This window comes from Staurois parvus, unplaced genomic scaffold (genome assembly GCF_062004578.1).
Source record: "Staurois parvus isolate SC_StPar_1 unplaced genomic scaffold, SC_StPar_1.0 ptg000720l, whole genome shotgun sequence".
NCBI classification, from domain to species: domain Eukaryota; kingdom Metazoa; phylum Chordata; class Amphibia; order Anura; family Ranidae; genus Staurois; species Staurois parvus.
This window is the reverse complement of record NW_028318516.1, coordinates 340145-362143: the sequence shown is the minus strand read 5'-3', so window position 1 is coordinate 362143 and position 21999 is coordinate 340145. Positions and strand designations below refer to the sequence as shown.

The 21999-nt window shown below is 45.8% G+C and overlaps 1 protein-coding gene across 1 annotated transcript in view; it reads right to left on the bottom strand.

The window, feature by feature from the left end:
* Positions 1-21999, bottom strand: part of LOC149445459 (uncharacterized) — a 54058-nt gene that overhangs the window by 19916 nt on the left and 12143 nt on the right. The window lies entirely within an intron of this gene.

The following is a 21999-nucleotide window of genomic DNA, read 5'->3' as shown; positions in this document are numbered from 1 at the left end:
AATTGGAAGATCTGTCAGTTGAGTTGAAAAAAGAATTCAGGGATCACAGACTTGTGGGATCAATATTTCAGTTGGATGAGTGGGTGGCAAAAGATACTTGCCCAAATAGGGGTAACTGTATTAATAATTCTGATTCTCCTGGTCCTGGTTGTATGCTGTCTTATACCATGTGTGAGGAAATTGATGAGCAAAGCTGTAGACAACAGAACATTTACCTTCCTGAACCAGGAGCAAGAGGATCCCCATATGATAGATGAAGGAAAACCTTATACCCCATTACGGTCCCTCCCCACCAATAGTAATCTCACAATTTTGTAGGGATAGCATCTGACTTCCTTATGTACAAAGTCTGTGGCAAGGGAGGTGATGAAATAGTCATCACTTGTCTAACGTACAGCATAAAAGAGTTCCAAGGTACATAAGAACAGATGAGCTAGGCTTTATAGGGACAGAGTAAAATAGTCATTTTAAGGGGGGACTGTGATGGATTTGGTAAAATGCCTATTTCGTTTCCTATTGAATATATATATATATATATACGCTATTTCTATAAGTTTTATAAATATTTACTTTTATACTTTAATATATATGCTGTGTGAATATTTTCTGCCTGCTGGGCTTTGTGGTACTTTAAGAAATCCTTGCTTAAGAAATATTTGCTCACAGGAACAGACCTCCTCCCATCGTGTGATTTGGAAGACAAAAGAATGTTTTTCTCTTTTTAAGATAAGACTGAAGAAGATCACACCTATACCATGACGGAGATTGTTTTCGTGTAAAGTGACCAATCAAAGACTAATATAATCCTTATGCTGTTATCACGTGATGTTCGCATCATTTTTCATATATAAGCTCACGGTTTCATTTCAATAAATTAGAGAGAAGTTTTCACAGACCAAACGTGTCAGTGTGAGTTTCTTTATGCGCGCACATTCCAGAAGCTGGCCAGCATCATAAATTAGGACAGGAACAGATAAGCACTGGACAATTAAGTCCAATACTAAATCAGTTGGACTTGGGGCTGGAAGGATAGTGTGGAGTGCAGAATGACACCAAGTACTCTGGCCTGTGGGGCGGGTTTGATGGTGGCGTTGTTGGATGTGATGAAGAAGTCAATGAGGGGTGGGGTCCGGGCTGGGGAGAAGACAAGAAACTCGGTTTTGGAGAGGTTCAGTTTAAGGAAGTGGAGCGACATCCAGTCTGATATGTCGCTCAGTAGGTGTGTGATTCGGGCGGAGACCGAGGGGGTGAGGTGGGGGGTTGAGAGATAGATTTGTGTGTCGTCAGCATAGAGGTGGTAGTTGAAGCCGTGAGAGTGTATAAGTTGGCCAAGGGAGGAGGTGTAGATGGAGAAGAAAAGGGGCCGAGGACAGAGCCTTGAGGGACCCCAACAGAGAGGGGGAGTGAGGGGGAGGTGGTAGCATTATAGGTAACACTGAAAGAGCGTTGTGACAAGTAGGATGAGAGCCAGGAGAGAGCAGAATCTCTGAGGCCGAGGGAGTGTAGTTTTTTGAGGAGGAGGGGGTGGTCGACTGCGTCGAAGGTCGCAGAGAGGTCAAGGAGTAGGAGCACTGAATAGTGGCCATTAGCTTTGGCGGTTAGCAGGTCGTTGGAGAGTTTGAATAAGGCGGTTTCGGTGGAGTGTAGGGGACGGAAGCCAGACTGTAGGGGATCGAGGAGGTTGTTGTCATTGAGGTGAGAGCATAGGCGGGTGTAGACTAGGCGCTCGAGGAGTTTAGATGTAAATGGGAGCAGGGAGATGGGTCTGAGGTTGTTCGGGTCATTGGGGTCCAGGGAGGGCTTTTTAAGTATGGGGGTGATGTGTGCATGTTTCAGAGGGGAGGGGAAAGTGCCTGAGGAGAGGGAGAGATTAAAGATGTGGGTGAGGAAGCGTAGGATGGAGGGGGAGGGAGGTCGTAGGAGTTGTGAGGGGATAGGGTCGAGGGGGCAGGTGGTGAGGTGGGCATCAGAGAGGATCTTGGAGAATTCCTCGATGGTAGTAAGGTCAGAGGTGCTGATTGTTGGGGGGGCTTCAGTATGAGGAATGTAGGGTGGGGTGGAAGTGGGGGTCAGAGCAGTGGTGGGGCCATGGGAGAGGGGTGATGAGGGGGTAGCTGAGTGAGGGGGAACGGGGTTGGAGGGAGTTTGAGCAGCGACAAAGTCTCTGCAGGTTATGTCGAGGGAGAGGGGGGATGAGGGGGTAGCTGTGTGAGAGGGGACGGGTTGAGAGGGCGTGTGAGTTGCGGCGATGTCCTTGCAAATTGTGTCAATCTTGTTTTTGAAGTGATTGGCAATCTCAAGGGCAGTGAGTGAGATGCTGGGTGGAGGTGGGGGTGGCGAGAGTTGAAGGTGGAGAAGAGTCGGCGAGGATTGGAGGAGAGGGCCTTGATGAGGGTCAGGAAGTAGGCTTGTTTGGCTGCGTGGAGGGAGGAGGTGTAGGTGCGGAAGGCAGATTTGTAGCAGGTGAAGGCTTGTTGGGATTTGGTTTTGCGCCATAGTTGCTCCAGGGCACGACTGCATCGTTTGAGGGTTTTGGTGTGATTAGTCTGCCAGGGCTGGAGCGGTCGGGGTCTGATGTTGTGTGTGGTTGAAGGCGCTATTGAGTCAAGGGCTGTTGACAGCGCGTTGTTGTAGGCAGTCATAGCCAAGTCGGGGCAGGACAGGGGGAGGATGCTGTTGTGGAGTTGATCAGCTGCAGAGTGGAGGGGGGCAGGGTTAAGGTTACAGCTGGTAGTAGTGTGACATTTGGAGGGGTAGGCGTTGGAGGACGAAGAGATAGAGAAGGTAATCAGGTTGTGGTCAGAGAGAGGGAAGGGGGTGTTAGTGAGGTTGTGGGGAGCGCACTAGAGGGCTCACCGGCAGGAGGTCCCGATTCCCTTTTATAGATCTTTATATCACTAGAGGAGTCACCAGCAGGAGGAAGGACATTCCAATTCCTCTATATAGATCTTTATATAGCTAGAGGGGTCACCGGTGGGATGAAGGAGGTCCCGATTCCTCTATATAGATCTTTATATCAATAGAGGTGTCACCTGCGGGAGGAAGGAGGTCCTGTTTCCTCTATATACTGTAGATCTTTATATCACTAGAGGAGTCACCTGCAGGAGGAAGGAGGTCCCTATTCCTCTGTATAGATATTTTTATCACTAGAGGGGTCACCGGTGGGAGGAGGGAGGAAGGAGGTCCCGATTCCCCTATATAGATCTTTATATCACTAGAGGGGTCACCGGCAGCAAGAAGAAGGTCCCGACTCCTCCATATAGATCTTTATATCACTAGAGGGGTCACCAGCAGGAGGAAGGAGGTCCCGATTCCTCTATATAGATCTTTACATCACAAGGGGGGTCACCGGCATGAGGAAGGAGATTATGATTCCCCTATAAAGATCTATATATCACAAGGGGGGTCACCGGCATGAGGAAGGAGATTATGATTCCCCTATATAGATCTTTATATCACTAGAGGGGTCACCGGCAGGAGGAAGGAGGTCCCTATTCCTCTGTATAGATATTTTTATCACTAGAGGGGTCACGGCGGGAGGAAGGAGGTCTCAATTCCCCTATATAAATCTTTATATCACTAGACGGGTCACCGGCAGGAGGAAGGAGGTCCTGATTCCTCTATAAAGATCTTTATATCACTAGAGGGGTCACTGGCAGGAGGAAGGAGGTCCTGATTCCTTCTATATAGATCTTTATATCACTAGAGGGGTCACCGGCAGGAGGAAGGAGGTCCCGATCCCTCTATATAGATCTTTATATCACTAGAGGTGTCACTGACATGAGGAAGGAGGTCCCGATTCCCATATAAAGATCTATATATCACTAAAGGTGTCACTGACATGAGGAAGGAGGTCCTGATTCCCCTATATAGATCTTTATATCACTAGAGGGGTCACCGGCAGGAGGAAGGGGGGTCCTGAATCCTCTATATAGATCTTTATATCAATAGAGGGGTCACCGGCAGGAGGAAGGAGGTCCTGATTCCTTCTATATAGATCTTTATATCACTAGAGGGGTCCTTATTCCCCTATATACAGTAGATCTTTAGTTGGACCTCATTTAGAATACTGTGTCCAGTTTTGGAGACCTTATAAAAAGATATTGATAAGATAGAACGAGTCCAGAGACGGGGAACAAAAATGGTGAAAGGTCTGGGGGGGATAGAACATATCAGGAGAGACTTCAGGAACGTAACATGTCCAGTCTGGAGGAGAAAAGGGAAAGGGGAGACATGACTGAAACCTTTACACTAAGGGGGTGAATACGGTTCAAGAGGGCAGGATTTTCAACATGAAAACAAAATGAAGAACACGAGGAAATGGCCTCCAACTAACTGGAGGAAAGTTCACAACCAATCTCAGAAAGTAATATTTTACTGACAGAGTAGTTGATGCTTGGAGTAAACTTCCAGCAGAGGTAGTGAGCCAGTCAACAGCAAATAGTTTCAAAGACGCTTGGGACAAACATAGATCTATACTCAGACAAAAAAAAAAACAACTACCTCCCCAAAAACATATAGGGAATATAGGTCAAATGCACTTTAATATCAACCTGAAATCCAACCAGCTCTCCTCTGCAAGTACCTTATTGGCTCCTTCTCCCATTCCCCATCAGAAATCCATGTCCCTGAGGAAGTTACGATTCATGATGTACCATGAAGGAAGGAAGTGTGGTGACATCATTTCTGGTCAGACGGTGGCTGCCATCTTGGTACACCTGTCCCTGTGTATGTTATTACCAATGCTTGTATGGGTCTGCTGGCCCAATTTTGAGTATTCTATACTCGGTTTTTATACATTTAATATGGACAAATTAAAGGACACTATGAGATGTCCTTTGATTTTTTTTGAACATGGATTTCTGATGAGGAATTGGAGAAGGAGCCAGTAAAGTACTTACAGAGGAGAGCTGGTTGGATTTTGGGTTGATATTAAAGCACATTTGATGTATATTCCCTATAGGTCAAAATGGGGAGGGGAGCGTGCACGCTAGCTGGCGGAGGATTCTTCCAAGTCACGTGTGGAAAATATTATTATTATTATACAGGATTTATATAGCAGTTTGCTCAGTGCTTTACAATATAATGAGAGACAATACAGCAACAATACAAGAGGGAAAGGAGGGCCCTGCTCCTTGGAGCTTACAATCTAGGAAGGAGGGGCTAGTGGTACAAAAGGTAGTAACTGTGGGGGGTGGATTGGTTGGAAGAGTAGAAGATTTCATTATTAGCTGAGGGCAGGATAGGCTTCCCTGAAGAGATAGGTTTTCATAGATTGTCTAAAAGTGAGCAGAGTAGGCGATAGTCTGATAAATTGGGGTAGAGAGTTCCAGAGGATGGGGGAAGCTCTGGATAAGTCCTGGAGACGAGCATGGGAGGAGGAGACAAGGGAGCTAGAGAGTAGGAGGTCTTGCGAGGAGTGGAGAGTATGGTTTTGGTGATATTTGGAGACAAGATTGGTGATGTAATTTGGGGCAGAGTTATAAATGGCTTTATACTGTACGTTATTGTTAATGTTTTGAATTGTATCCATTGGGCAATGGGAAGCCAGTGGAGGGATTGGCAGATACGGAACGGTTAGTAAGGTGGATGAGCAGCATTCATGATAGGCTGAAGAGGGGATAGCCTGCGATGAGGTAGGTCATTGAGGAGGGAGTTACAATAGTCAAGGCGAGATATAACAAGGGAGTGAATAAGTTGCTTAGTGGTTTCCGAGGTTAGGAACGGGCGTATCTTGGAGATGTTGTGGAGATGAAGTCTACATGATTAGGACAGTGATTGGATTTGGGGCTGAAAGGAAAGATGGGAGTTTATGATTACATCTAGCACCCTGGCATGGGGGGAGGGACTAAAGGTTGTATTATTGGTCTTGATGGAGAAGTCAGGGGAGGGGGCACGGACTGGGGGAATACTAAGAGCTCAGTTTTGGAAAGATTGAATTTGAGGAAGTGGAGTGACATCCATGCAGATATATGTCACTTAGTAGGATAGTAATGCAAGAGGAGACTGAAGGGGTGAGGTGAGGAGGAGACTGAAGGGGTGAGGTGAGGAGGAGACTGAAGGGGTGAGGTGAGGAGTAGAAAGATAGATTTGTGTGCGATCAGCATAGAGATGGTACTTAAACCCATGGGAGTTTATCAAGTGACCAAGGGAGAAGAGAAGGGGTCCAAGGACAGAACCTTGAAGGACCACTACAGAAAGAGGGAATGAAGAGGAGAAGGTAGCGTTATAGGTAACGCTGAAGGAGCACTGCAATAGGTAGGAGGAGAACCAGGAGAGAGTGGAGTCTCTGAGGCCAAGAGAGTGGAGTTTTCTGAAGAGGAGGGGATGGTCAACCATATCAAAAGCCGCAGAGAAGTCAAGTAGTAAGAGTATGGAGTAGTGGTCATTGGTTGGGATGAGTATGGAGTAGTGGTCATTAGTTGGGATGAGTATGGAGTAGTGGCCATTGGTTGGGATGAGTACGGAGTAGTGGCCATTGGTTGGGATTAGTATGGAGTAGTGGCCATTGGTTTTAGCAGTTAGTAAATCATTAGTGAGTTTTAGTAGGGCAGTTTCAGTGGAGTGTAGTGAGCGAAAGCCAGACTGTAAAGGGTAAAGAAGGTTGTTGTCGGTGAGGTGGGAGGAGCTCAGGCCATTGTAGACTAAGAGGAGTTTAGAAGTAAATGGCAGCAGGGAGATGGGTCTGACGTAGTTCAGGTTGGTGGGGTCCAGGGAGGGCTTTTTAAGTATGGGAGTGATGTGTGCATGCTTTAGAGGGGAAGGCACCAGTAGAGAGGGAAAGATTGATGATGTGAGTGAGGGAGCATAGGATGGAGGAGGAGGGTGACCGTAGTTGTTGTGAGGAGACAGGATCCAGGGGGCAGGTAGTGAGACGGGCTTCTGAGAAAACCTTAGTGACCTCTTCGGTAGTAGCGAGGTCAGAAGAGGAAAGTGTTGAGGGAGGTTTAGTATAAGGTATGCTAAGTGGGATGGATGTCTGTGCAGTGGAGATGTCCCTATGAATTGTATCAATCTTGTTTTTTAAATGATTTACAATCTCGTGAGCAGTGAGTGAGGTACTGGGTGGAGGTGGAGGTACTGGGTTGAGGTGGAGAAAGTAGAGAGTTAAAAGTAGGGAAGAGACGACAAGGACTGGATGACAAGATATTAATAAGAATGACAAAGTTGTCTTGTTTGGCAGCATGGAGGGAGGAATTGTATGTGAAGAAAGCAGATTTATATCGGGTGAATGCTTGTTGAGATTTGGTTGTACGCCACAATCGCTCCAGCGCACGACTATGTCGTTTAAGATTTCTGGTGGTGCTGATATGAAGATTTTTCTGCATTACAGATCTTGATTTGTACTGCATTTACAGACATTTATTCACAGACTGTCACTCTGTTGAGGGCTCAGCCGGGTGTGTGTTTAATGGAATTTTATTATCTTTATATTTTGTGTGCTTTGTTATATATATTATTATTTATGCCTTGATATATATTACTCAGACTATCTATTTGCACATTTGTTGAAGTTGCACTCACTGATTTGTTCACATTTGGTGTTGCCTAGCAGGACATCCATTCTCTCTGGATCTTTTCCTTCCCTTGTGTTTGGTGATTCTCTAGGTATGCACTTCTATCACCTTAGTTAGGGGCTCTGTCAGGTGTTTACTTTATGGTTAGCTTTAGTGAGTAGCGCAGCACTATTTATCTCTCCATTTATTTTGTAGTGTTGTGGGAACGCAGTTTGGTGTTTGCAGACACTCTTAGTTCATCATATTAGGTTTGGCAGCACAAGAGGATTTTTTATTTATTTAACCCCTTCATTACACTCACCTCTCCAGTCAGCAGGCTGAGGATCTCCAGGGTGAGCTTCAATATCGTCTCATTCCGGGGAAATTCCTTCCTTACAATCTTCCTGAAAGTCTGCTGATGGTCCATCATGAGGTCCTTGTAGAGATCCTTGTGTCCTTCTAAATACTCCCACTCCTCCATGGAGAAATAGACAGTGACACCCTGACACCTTATAGGAACCTGACACACACAATGATACAGTCACCATCCAGACACATCCCTTGTCTGTTACTGGAGAATGTCCCAGAATTCCCGGCACCGCTCACCTCTCCTGTCAGCAGCTCCATTATCTTCTTGGTGACTTCTAGAATCTTCTGCATGTTGTGTCTCTCAGGGTTTAGGGAGTCACATGGAGGCACTGTGATGGTCATATGATCACCTGACTTCAGAAGAGGAAATCTCTGTATTGAGGAACCAATAAGAATATCATGTTAGAATCCCAGAATCCTCCTCACCTCTCCAGTCAGGTCTCTGTATTATTAATAGAGATAAGAGTGATGTCATGTGACCTCCCATAATACTCCTCACCTCTCCGGTCAGGTCTGTGTTTTATTAATAGAGATAATAGTGATGTCATGTGACCTCCCAGTATCCTCCTCACCTCTCCGGTCAGCAGGTAGATGATCTCCAGGGTGAGGTTTAGTATCTTCTCAGTCATGTGACTCCGGTCCTCCTCCATCCTCATTGGTGCCATCATGTGATCTATACAGGTCTCCTTGTAGACGGATAACTTTGGGAAATGAAAGTAAGAATGATTTGGATGGTATTGGTCACACAATAATAGGATGTGGATGTGAGGGGGGAATAGGAGGGTTGCTGGACATTGAAGAACTACTCCCCCAAGGGAAGACATTAGTCAGGACTGTTTAGTATTTGCTACATCTTGGATGTCCCGGAACCCGCTTGACCTACCGTATCAGAAATCCCCTTTTCTCTGTTGGGTTTATTTGGTCTCTGAACTGGGTTTGATGAGTTTTAGATCTTCAAGCAAGAAATGATAAATAACTCCTGAGAGACCCCTCAGCTCCTCTACTTCCCTCAGACCCCTCAGTATTTCCCTCCCTCTGACACCAATGATGGAACATATTCTTCATGGCCGGCTGGGGAATGTTTCCTTCCTCCTGAGCAGCAATGTAAGGGGCTCTATGCTCCATACTCCTGACCCCGGCACTCCATCATTGTGTTGGCTGCATAGTGTAATGATTGCCCATTGGCTGCCTGTGTAGTGTCATCATTGCCCTTTGTAGGCCATGTATGGTCAGGATGGTCCTTGTCTTGTATATTTATTGTCAGTGCTGTTTGTTTAGAGGACCATATTACTAGAATTTATCTCCACAATGAGGAGAATGTTCCGGCCCCGGAAGTGGGGGATGTTCTGCCCCTGAAGGGGTTAATCTGGGTTCCCACACTATATATGTATGTATCATCATCTGCTGGAGATAAAAGATGTCACAGTGACTATGGAGGAAGAGGACAGACATGACTATGGAGGAAGAGGACGGACATGACTATGGAGGAAGAGGAAGGCCATAACGGGTGGGTTACTGGGTGTAAATAGAACATAACATCTTCTGATGACCTCCCATCCTATGCCCTTCTGACCCCTGTACACTGCCCAACTATTCTTTTACGCTCTTCTGTTCACCTCCCATCCTGTGCCCTGCTGGCCCCTGTACACTGCCCAACTGATTCCATTACACTCTTCTGCTGACCTCCCATCCTGTGCCCTGCTGACCCCTGTACACTGCCCAACTGATTCCTTTACACTCTTCTGCTGACCTCCCATCCTGTGCCTTGCTGACCCATGAACACTGCCCTACTGATTCCTTTACACTCCTCTGGTTACCTTCCATCCTGTGCCCTGCTGACCCCTGTACACTGCCCATCTGATTCCTTTACACTCTTCTGCTGACCTCCCATACTGTGCCCTGCTGACCCCTGTACACTGCCCAACTGATTCCTTTACACTCTTCTGCTGACCTCCCATACTGTGCCCTGCTGACCCCGGTACACTATCCAACCGATTCCTTTACACTCTCCTGCCACCTTCTCATCCTGTGCCCTGCTGACCCGTGAACACTGCCCAACTGATTCCTTTACACTCTTCTGCTGACCTCCCATCCTGTGCCCTGCTGACCCCTGTACACTGCCCATCTGATTCCTTTACACTCTTCTGCTGACCTCCCATCCTGTGGCCTGCTTACTCCTTTACACTGTCCATCTGATTCCTTTACATTCTTCTGCTGACCTCCCATCCTGTGCCCTGCTGACCCCTGTACACTGCCCAACTATTCATTTACACTCTTCTGCTGACCTCCCATGCTGTGCCCTGCTGACCCCTGTACACTGCCAATATGATTCCTTTACACTCTTCTGCTGACCTCCCATCCTGTGCCCTGCTGACCCCTGTACACTGCTCAACTATTCATTTACACTCTTCTGCTGACCTCCCATCCTGTGCCCTGCTGACCCCTGTACACTGCCCAACCAATTCCTTTACACTCTTCTACTGACCTCCCATACTGTGCCCTGCTGACCCCTGTACACTATCCAACCGATTCCTTTACACTCTCCTGCCACCTTCTCATCCTGTGCCCTGCTGACCCCTGTACACTGCCCAACTGATTCCTTTACACTCTTCTGCTGACCTCCCATCCTGTGCCCTGCTGACCCCTGTACACTGCCCAACTGATTCCTTTACACTCTCCTGCTGACCTCCCATCCTGTGCCCTGCTGACCCCTGTACACTGCCCAACTGATTCCTTTACACTCTCCTGCTGACCCCCATCCTGTGCCCTGCTGACCCCTGTACACTGCCCAACTGATTCCTTTATACTCTTCTGCTGACCTCCCATCCTGAGCTCTGCTGACCCCTGTACACTGCTTTGCAAACTGCTGACCCTATCCTCCACCCCCTGACATTTTATAACTGCACCCCCACATCAGACTGGCTAGACCCGGCCCTGGTTTGTAAGGCTAAAAATCCCTTGTTCCATGCGGTGGAACCCCTGTGTGTGTCTGTGTGTGATTTCTATTCTCTATTCCCAGAGCCCTGGATATTCTGCTTTCCTGAGGAAGACATTGAAACATTTTGTGAAGTTGTCCACCTTCTCAGAGAACTCTTCTAATCTATGGAGGGGACCATACAGATCTACATACAAAGATCCGAACACACAACGATCGAATAACCCCAACAATACCAAATACTCACCAACTCCTAATCCTCTTCTCTTCTACATGACAGCTGGAGGGGGTTATGGGGGCCGAATCAGCCTCTCCCCGGTATAGGGAGGTGAGATGACTACAGGTTTGTGCTAAAGGGACTGAAATCTGCTGACATTTCCCGTTACAGGAATTCCACAATAACAGCCGAGTCCTTATCACTGTCAGCAATGTGTATGTGTAATATCCCTCCCCCTGTTCTACCGGCCAATCAGATACCACGAAGGACTATTTCCTCATCATTTCTGCTCTCTAAAAGCCCCGAGAGAGAAATCTACAACCCAGACACCTTCCCAACCAGAAATCTTCATCTACAAATACATTTCTACTGATAGGAAGTCAGTCTTTGCACCAGAGGAGCTTACACACTAATGTCCCCTCCCCCACAGTCACATCAGTCTCTGTACCAGAGGAGCTTACACACTAATGTCCCCTCCCCCACAGTCACATCAGTCTCTGTACCAGAGGAGCTTACACACTAATGTCCCCTCCCCCACAGTCACATCAGTCTCTGTACCAGAGGAGCTTACACTCTAATGTTCCCTCCCCCACAGTCACATCAGTCTGTGTACCAGAGGAGCTTACACTCTAATGTCCCCTCCCCCACAGTCACATCAGTCTCTGTACCAGAGGAGCTTACACTCTAATGTCCCCTCCCCCACAGTCACATCAGTCTCTGTACCAGAGGAGCTTACACTCTAATGTCCCCTCCCCCACAGTCACATCAATCTCTGTACCAGAGGAGCTTACACTCTAATGTCCCCTCCCCCAGTCACACCAGTCTCTGTACCAGAGGAGCTTAAACTCTAATGTCCCCTCCCCCACAGTCACATCAATCTCTGTACCAGAGGAGCTTACACTCTAATGTCCCCTCCCCCAGTCACATCAGTCTCTGTACCAGAGGAGCTTACACTCTAATGTCCCCTCCCCCATAGTCACATCAGTCTCTGTACCAGAGGAGCTTACACTCTAATGTCCCCTCCCCCACAGTCACATCAGTCTCTGTACAGAGGAGCTTACACTCTAATGTCCCCTCCCCCACAGTCACATCTCTGTACCAGAGGAGCTTACACTCTAATGTCCCCTCCCCTAGTCACATCAGTCTCTGTACCAGAGGAGCTTACACTCTAATGTCCCCTCCCCCACAGTCACATCAGTCTCTGTACAGAGGAGCTTACACTCTAATGTCCCCTCCCCCACAGTCACATCAGTCTTTGTACCGGAGTAGCTTACACTCTAATTCCCCCTCCCCCACAGTCACATCAGTCTATGTACCAGAGGAGCTTAAACTCTAATGTCCCCTCCCCCACAGTCACATCAGTCTCTGTACCAGAGGAGCTTACACTCTAATGTCCCCTCCCCCACAGTCACATCAATCTCTGTACCAGAGGAGATTACACTCTAATGTCCCCTCCCCCAGTCACATCAGTCTCTGTACCAGAGGAGCTTACACTCTAATGTCCCCTCCCCCACAGCCACATCAGTCTCTGTATAGAGGAGCTTACACTCTAATGTCCCCTCCCCCACAGTCACATCAGTCTCTGTACCAGAGGAGCTTACACTCTAATGCCCCCTCCCCCACAGTCACATCAGTCTCTTTACCAGAGAAGCTTACGCTCTAATGTCCCCTCCCCCACAGTCACATCAGTCTCTTTACCAGAGGAGCTTACACTCTAATGTCCCCTCCCTCACAGTCACATCAGTCTCTTTACCAGAGGAGCTTACACTCTAATGTCCCCTCCCTCACAGTTACATCAGTCTCTTTACCAGAGGAGCTTACACTCTAATGTCCCCTCCCCCACAGTTACATCAGTCTCTTTACCAGAGGAGCTTACACTCTAATGTCCCCTCCCTCACAGTTACATCAGTCTCTGTACCGGAGGAGCTTACACTCTAATGTCCCCTCCTCCACAGTCACATCAGTCTCTGTACCGGAGGAGCTTACACTCTAATGTCCCCTCCCTCACAGTCACATCAGTCTCTTTACCAGAGGAGCTTACACTCTAATGTCCCCTCCCCCACAGTCACATCAGTCTCTGTTCCAGAGGAGCTTACACTCTAATGTCCCCTCCCCCACAAACACTATTATTATACATTTATATAGCTCTGACATACCATAGTGCTGTACAGAGAACACTGAACCAGTCTTGTAGGTAGGTAGGTGGTCTTTTTCCTTTTCCTTAGGGTCCCCTCCGGATACCAATGGTCACACCTGGACACAGCTAGGAGATCTGGGAAAGTGAAGTCACCTCAGTTGTGATCACAAGCACTTCAGCTATGTTGGTATAACATGGGGGATGTTATAGTGTATCCTCCGGGCAGACTCCACATATCACCTTCACACCATCCAATCACATCCATGTACATTATGTTCTCCTTTACTCAGCAATTATTTGTATGAAGTCTGCATTACACCCACGTCTCTGCCTTATCTGTCACACCATATCTGGCCCAACGCCCTGACCACGGCTATCATCTGGCCCAATGCCCAGACCATGGCCATAATCTGATCCTACACCCTGACCACGGCTATCATCTGATCCTACACCCTGACCACGGCTATCATCTGACCCTATGTCCTGACCACGCCTATCATCTGATCCTACACCCTGACCACGGCTATCATCTGGCCCAATGCCCAGACCACGGCTATCATCTGGCCCAATGCCCAGACCACGGCTATCATCTGGCCCAATGCCCAGACCACGGCTATCATCTGGCCCAATGCCCAGACCACGGCTATCATCTGGCCCAATGCCCAGACCACGGCCATAATCTGATCCTACACCCTGACCACGGCTATAATATGGACCTACGCCCAAGCTGTGGTTACAACTTTTCAGGACTGACAGTAAAGATTATCTGCTTTTTTGTAAAGTTTGCAAAAACACTCATTTCTACCTAGAGCTGGCCTAGACAGTTGTGTTAGTGTGTACAAAGATCATATATATATGTGTTACACAAGCATCTTGTATCAGTGTGTACAAAATAGATTCACTTATATTCCATTAATACTTTCAAGTCCCATCTGTCTCTGTACCAGAGGATCTTACACTCTAATGTCCCCTCCCCCACAGTCCCATCAGTCTCTGTACCAGAGGAGCTTACACTCTAATGTCCCCTCCCCCACAGTCCCATCAGTCTCTGTACCAGAGGAGCTTACACTCTGCACCAGAGAGGTTGTGGTGCAGTTGCTCTCTATCTCCAGACCCTAGGGGGTCTGGAGATGGAGAAACATGGCCAATTCTGGGATAGACAATATGGGAAATATATGCGAGCGCACCTACAAAGAAAGTATAGCAGCTGTACACCAGGTAACCATAAAACCTCTAAAACAATGTAAATCAAAAGTGCAGCGCTGAAAAAAAGACACTATAAATATAAATCATTAAATAAACAGTTCATATGGTGATTTCAAGTGACATCAGGTGCTTTCATATAATCGTATCCTTCTGGTGGTAAGGTGCTGTGAGATAAGGTGCAGAGAGAATGCACACTCACCAGAACGCACAATTTAATGAGCGTTTGTAAATATATGTTTCTCCTGAGGTCATCTGCTGGTCAGGGTGATGTCTGGAATCCAATATCCTCCCTTCAGTGGTCCTTGTTGTTTATCAAGGTGGTCCAGTATACCCCTCAGGTAGTAGCCTATGGACTGCTCTGTAGTGGTAGGGAAAGCTCCTTCTCCAGTGGTCAGGTGGATGGCTGTGGATTGATACTCCCCAAGGGAGTCAAAGCAGAGACATCTCCATAGTGTAGTAAGTATATACTTTATTAGGGCAAAACGAGGATATATAGAATAAAATTCAGTAGATGTACAAGCGATTACATGGACTAACCATCCAGTGTTAAAGATGGCCGCCGGAGCTCCACGATTCCATATAGAGATACGGAAGAATATAAAAAAGAATCCGATAAAGTAAAGAAATACCTTGAAAATATAGAAAAAGAACAAAAAATAAAGAAAAAGAAAAAGTATACTAGAGACTTTAAGGACTATCAAGATAATGTAGTTTTCAAATGGCAATCCGATGAAGATACTTCCCAAACAGTAACAAACCCTACTGATAATAATAAGGGGAAACCTAAAAAAGCACAAATCTGACAATAGACACAAACCTGCATATCAACAATACCAGTCTCCTAGAAATAACAGGAAACCCAATCAGTACAATGTTCCAACTTATAATAGATTTGAACCAATTGCCGACCAGAATGTAGGTTCACGGAACTTGCAATGGCATCCTGCTTATGAACACCCATACCACACTCAACAAAATCAGTCTGGTAATTGGCAACACTACCCTAATAAGAAGCAATATCCCCACCAGCAAGGAACAGGAGCATCCTCAAGGTACTATAATCAGATGCCCTCTAACCCAAAAACTAAACCATCAGCTACACAATACAATAGGGATTATTATGATAATAGGAACCATCAATATACACCGCCAAGGACATCATATAACCATGGCCCAAACAGAACACCTCAGGTGCATTTTTTAGGGGAAGGAAGGATCCGGAAAAGAAGCGGTTCCGCAGAGGGAAGAGGGGTGGCAAAAGGGTCAACAGACACAGGCAAAAGAAGGAAAACTTAGCAGGTCAAGGTATTTTCAATTTGAGCAATACAGTATTAACGCAACCGGAAGCTACAGCTCCTAGATAAGGGGTTGAAATTTGCTCCAAAGAAAAAGTTAAATAAATTTCAAACTTACATTGATGTTCATAGATTTTCACGACAGCTTTCCCTAAAACGGTATTTCTACTCTAATCCTATTACTTACAATCATAATAACACTGCTAACTGTTACATTACATTAACATTAAGAAATGCTTCAACCTATAACCCCCCACCCCAATCCAGGTCTCATGTTAATATCTTTAGAGAACTGGTATTAAAAGATCTGGATGAGCTCAAATTAAAACAGACTCCCAATACAGACACTACCAAAGCGATCGATCTTCTTTTAGAAAGAAAAGACTTAGTTATTAGACCAGCGGACAAAGGAGGAGGGGTGGTTATACTTCATAAATCAGATTATCTTGAGGAAGCATATAAAATCCTCAACGATACCACCACCTACATACGCTTACCTAACAATCCCCTACCAACTCTTAAAAAAGGTTTGAAAAATATCATAAAAAGGGGATTTGAAGATGGCATAATAAATAAAAAAGAGAAGGATTTTTTATGTCCTTCAGCTCCGAAACTTCCTGTGTTCTATATACTTCCGAAAGTACACAAGAATCCGGTGAAACCACCAGGACGACCTATCATCAGTGGAATAGGATCATTATTCTCAAAAGCAGGAGAATATATAGACTATTTCCTGCAGCCGCTAGTAACACAAACCCCTTCCTTTCTAAAAGACACAAAACATATTCTTAATGATATGAAAGATATTAGGATTTCACCTCAGACTTTTCTAGTAACAGCGGATGTCACTTCCCTATATAGTAACATCGCACATGCAGATGGGATGGAAGCTACCAGATATTTCCTGGACACTCATAGTACTTTGTCCCCCTCACATATCGAGTATATTCTATCACTATTACAGTTCGCTATGCAGAATAACTATTTTTGGTTTGACCGCAACTACTTTCTCCAAACCAAAGGCGTAGCGATGGGGGCACAATTTGCCCCCAGTTTAGCAAATCTTTTTATGGCCTACTGGGAGGAGTTTTTAATTTATGCCAGAGACTGGCCAGAGTTAATATTTTACAAAAGATTTATAGACGATGTGTTTTTATTATGGAATGGGGAGGAGGAATCTTTATTAAATGTTTTTACCACACTCAATGACAATAAACTTAATATTGAATTTAGTTATTCTTATAGTACTAAAGAAATACATTTCCTTGACCTGACACTATCGAATGTTAATGGGATGATTGTAACTGAGTCCTTTTTTAAAAAAACTGACAGGAACAGTTTCATTCCGCTTGAAAGTTGCCACCATCCCACATGGTTGGCAAATATCCCGAATGGCCAATTTTTAAGAATTCGCAGGAACTGCACAGAACTCAACACATATCACACACAAGCTAAGATTCTTAAGAAAAAATTCCTGGAAAAAGGATACTCCCAACAAAATCTGGATAACACAATTCAGCAAGTAGCAAATACAGACAGAAGTATGCTACTAGAGAACAAAGGAACGCCAAATAAATCCTTGACTTGTCCTTTCATAACCACATATTCCATACAGCATAGAGCTATTAAACGTATAATTAATAAAAATTGGAATGTTCTGATGACGGATCCTATTCTTTTTAAAATTCTACCAGATAAGCCAGAAATTATATATAAAAAAGCTGTGGCCCTGCGACATCGATTAGCACCGAATATCATAAATCCCCGAGAAAATTTCTTTTGCATCAAATCTAAAAGGATTTTATCCTTGTAATAAGTGCGTCATATGCACAACCAATAACATAAGAAAACATAAACAATATTCTTTTATTTCATGTACTACGGGTAGAACATACAATATTGATAAATGCATTACGTGTTACAGTAAGAACGTAGTTTACCTCCTTGAATGTTCGTGTAAACTCCAGTACGTGGGACGTACAACTAGACGTTTACGCGACAGACTGAGAGAACACGTCATTAACATTAAAAAGGGTTATAAGGATCATTCCTTGTCCTATCATTTCAAACAGAAACATAATAAAGACCCTTCGTCCTTACAATTTGTTGGAATAGATGCGGTACAACCACATTGGAGGGGGGTCAACAAACTGCAGGTTGTTTCACAACTTGAAACACGTTGGATACATGAGCTCCGGACCCTGCACCCAAAAGGCCACAATATAGATATAGACTTGAATTGCTTCAATAATAATAGTTAATATCTCTCGGTTTTATGTTTTATTTGGGGTTCTAACAGAATAGAATAAGATAAAATATGGTCTAATACCTTTTAAAATATTTAAAATATCAGATGTGCTCTTTAGAATCATGATGTCATTACATGTGGGTTTTATATTAAGTTTTAATAAAATAAAATAATTTTTATATATATATATTTTAAGTAGATATATTTTATTACTATTTTAATACTATTTTATATATAATAAAATTAGTTATGGTTATCATTTAGGAACAACAACAATAATTTGTATTACCTTGATTGTAACTTTGTTATGAATATTTTGATTATAATCTAATTTTATCATGTCATGATGTAATGGATTTTTATTGTAAATATAGACTATTTATATGCTAGTGCTATATTTTCTATTTGAAATTAATTGGCATTTTCTTCAAATGAATACCAGGTTTACTGGTTGATTGACAAGGTGTTTCAATGTCCATTTTTTTCAATTTTGCAAACTATTTCTAATTATTATAATAAGAATGCATATTGAGCAGCCTTGATAGGTGAAATATAGTATATAGGGACAATGGATGGCAGTTGTCCACGTCTATATACAAGATAATTAACTACTGCCAGTGTAATAGATACATCGCAGCTGCAATGTTATTTTGGATTTAGAAACAACCAACAGAAAATGGCGCCCGTACGATTGCACGGACGTCCATGAATTAGGCTTCTACAATATGGCGCCTCCCTAATGCGCATGCGCCTAGCATATAAATTGGTGTCACACGGCTCAGCGTTATTGGCAAATCCCCCCAGACGGCGTGCGTGCGCACGAAACGCGTAGGAGGAGCCAGCAATGCCGTGACGTCATGCCGCCGGAGCATCGTGGAGCTCCGGCGGCCATCTTTAACACTGGATGGTTAGTCCATGTAATCGCTTGTACATCTACTGAATTTTATTCTATATATCCTCGTTTTGCCCTAATGAAGTATATACTTACTACACTATGGAGATGTCTCTGCTTTGACTCCCTTGGGGAGTATCAATCCACAGCCATCCACCTGACCACTGGAGAAGGAGCTTTCCCTACCACTACAGAGCAGTCCATAGGCTACTACCTGAGGGGTATACTGGACCACCTTGATAAACATCCAGGACCACTGAAGGGAGGATATTGGATTCCAGACATCACCCTGACCAGCAGATGACCTCAGGAGAAACATATATTTACAAACGCTCATTAAATTGTGCGTTCTGGTGAGTGTGCATTCTTCTGCACCTTATCTCACAGCACCTTACCACCAGGAGGATATGATTATATGAAAGCACCTGATGTCACTTGAAATCACCATATGAACTGTTTATTTAATGATTTATATTTATAGTGTCTTTTTTTCATTGCTGCACTTTTGATTTACATAATTCTGGGATAGGCTCAAGTCAAGTTCCCCCTGAGGGACCCAGCTTGCCCTCCCATGCTTCACCTACACCTGAAGACCTTGGTTGTGGCCCTAAAAGAAGGGAATCCCTCCCTGTCTTCAGAGAGCGGGTTGCTGATTATTTAGTAAGAATTGCAAAGGAGGAGGAAAAGCTGATGAACCTGAAAGCAGACTACAAGAAGAAGAAAGTACTCCATGATAAGGCAAGGAGCAGCAAGCGGCAGAGTCTGAAGCCGGAGATGAAAGGTTTGGAGGACGTCATGAAGCAGCAGCAGAGTCTGAAGCCGGAGATGAAAGGTTTGGAGGACGTCATGAAGCAGCGGCAGAGTCTGAAGCCGGAGATGAAAGGTTTGGAGGACGCCATCAAGAAGCAGCAGAGTTTGGTAAAGGCACTGAAGGAGAAGAGTGGAGCTTTCAAAGAAAATTTCCAGAATGAGGAAAGGTTCCGGAAGATGAAGGGAGACTCCAGTAAGGATCCAGCATCGGTGGTGGCAGTATGGGTGGAGAGCGAGGAGGGGGTCCTGGATGCTGCCCCTGGTATCCCATCCACCTCAGGATCTACTTCCCTGGAGGAAATGTCAGCCTCTGCTTCCCTCCCCAGCAAGCTAGAGGAACAACACAGGAGGTACAGGAAAATAACAGAGGGCTGCTAAAGTTCATTGAAGAATTGGAGTCTTTCCTAATTGGAAGAACCTTCCACTTTTCCAAGGATTCTGCGGATGAGGATGACGGTGAGGACTCTGTACCTGGTCCTGTACAGGAAAAAAAGACAGCAAAGCCACGCTTTATTAAAAGTGACAGTTTGGACTCCAGTATGGACAGCCATGTGCACTGCAGTGTTTTGGAGGGAAATCCTCCTGTGTGTGCACAGAGCTCTGCAGGGAAGATGGCTGCTGTGCCTGCAGGACTGCACTCTGCTGGGACTGTGGACTCTGATACCAGGAACCCTGTGACTGTGGACTCTGCTGGGGGGAAGGTAAAGTTGGGATCTGACATTGTGCCTGGACAATCCCTGCTGATGGCTGCAAATGCAGCAGAAAATGGAGGGAAGTTGTCAGCTGCACTATGAAAGGTGTTGCTGAAACCCAGGGGAGAGTGACCAGGAGTGGAAGGCTTTGCCTAAGAGGAGTATGTTGGGGGAGATAGGAGCATCTGGTGTGAGTGGGTCTGCTGGGAGCAGTAGTGCCACGAGTGAAAGGAAACATGTGAATTATAAAAGTGCTTGCAATGCTGGAAAGGGGAATGCCTGTGTGTTGGTTGATGGAGTGACTGCTGCCTCTGATGGTGGTCTGCAGAGCGGGGGTTCTGAGGTTCCTGCAACCAATGGGCAGGGTGCAGCTTTAAGGTTCAGTACATCTAATGCTGCAAATAAAACCTATGCTGGGGCTCTGGCTGGGAGGAGGGGGTCACATCAGGCTGTCAGCTCTGGGGGGAGGTCTGCTGCAGGTCTGCCTTCTGCACCCCTATCCTTCAGGAGGAGGAATTTGGTACAGCTCAGGTGGGAAAGTGGGGGTGCTCCCCGGTCAGGAAGTTGGTGGTGGACAAGATTTTGGAGATGGGCTTTAGGGCTGATGAGATCTTCGCTTTGATCAGTCCGGTGGGATTCTATGAGTATGACCTGTCCTTTGTGCGCCCCGAGTCTCTGGATATATTCTGGGAGAAGTATGAACATATGTATAGGGGTCTACCGGAGTGGAAGGGACTCGTCCCAAAGGTTGTCTCACACCAACCTCTAGTTAAGACAGTGACCATCCTAGTAAGGAATGAGTTGATTCCTTCTGCTGACTTGGCTGTCTGGCTGAGGAGATTTGGGGAGCTACTGACACCCCTGAAGAAGTTTGTGGATGAAAGAGGGATATGGACTGGTGGGTGGTCGGTGCAGATGAGGTTGTATGTGTGTGGGAATGTGGTCCAGCATCTGCCCTCCTCAGCCTTCATTGGGAAGGATAGGATTGTGGTGTTCTACCCTGGACAGCCCAAGCTCTGCAATAAGTGCAGTTCTCGGGGTCACTTCGCCTCCTCATGCCCAGAGATGAAGTGCTCTCTATGTCAGGATCTGGGGCATCTGGTTCTCAGGGTCACTTTGCCTCCTCATGTCCAGAGATGAAGTGCTCTCTATGTCAGGATCTGGGGCATCTGGTTCTCGGGGTCACTTCGCCTCCTCATGTCCAGAGATGAAGTGCTCTCTATGTCAGGATCTGGGGCATCTGGCTAAGGATTGTAACATCATCAGGTGCAATTTTTGTGATAAGGTTGGCCATTCGTACAACCGGTGCCCTGAGGCCATGCACAACCAGTCAGCTTTGGTTTAAGAATTTTTTCATCTGGACATGGAGGAGGCAGAGGAGAGGGGGGCTGTGCCAGGGGTCCCTAATGTCTCTGTCCCTGTGGTCCCAGTGTCTGATGGTCCCTCTAATGTGTCATCTCCTTGTGTTGTGCCCCCTGAGTCAGTGTCCGTGGATGTTGTGTCTGATCCTCCTGTGTCAGTTTCCCCAGAGGTAGTGGGGGCTGTGGAGGGAGCTGGACCAAAGTGTATGGTTGCACCGATCCCTGCTCCTCGGCATCTGAGGATCACAGGGCATGAGGCACTGGGGGGTGGAGTGAACGATGGTGGGGGTGTTGGGGTTAAGGTTGGGGGAACTGCTGTGGTGAGTGGAGAGAGTGGGGTG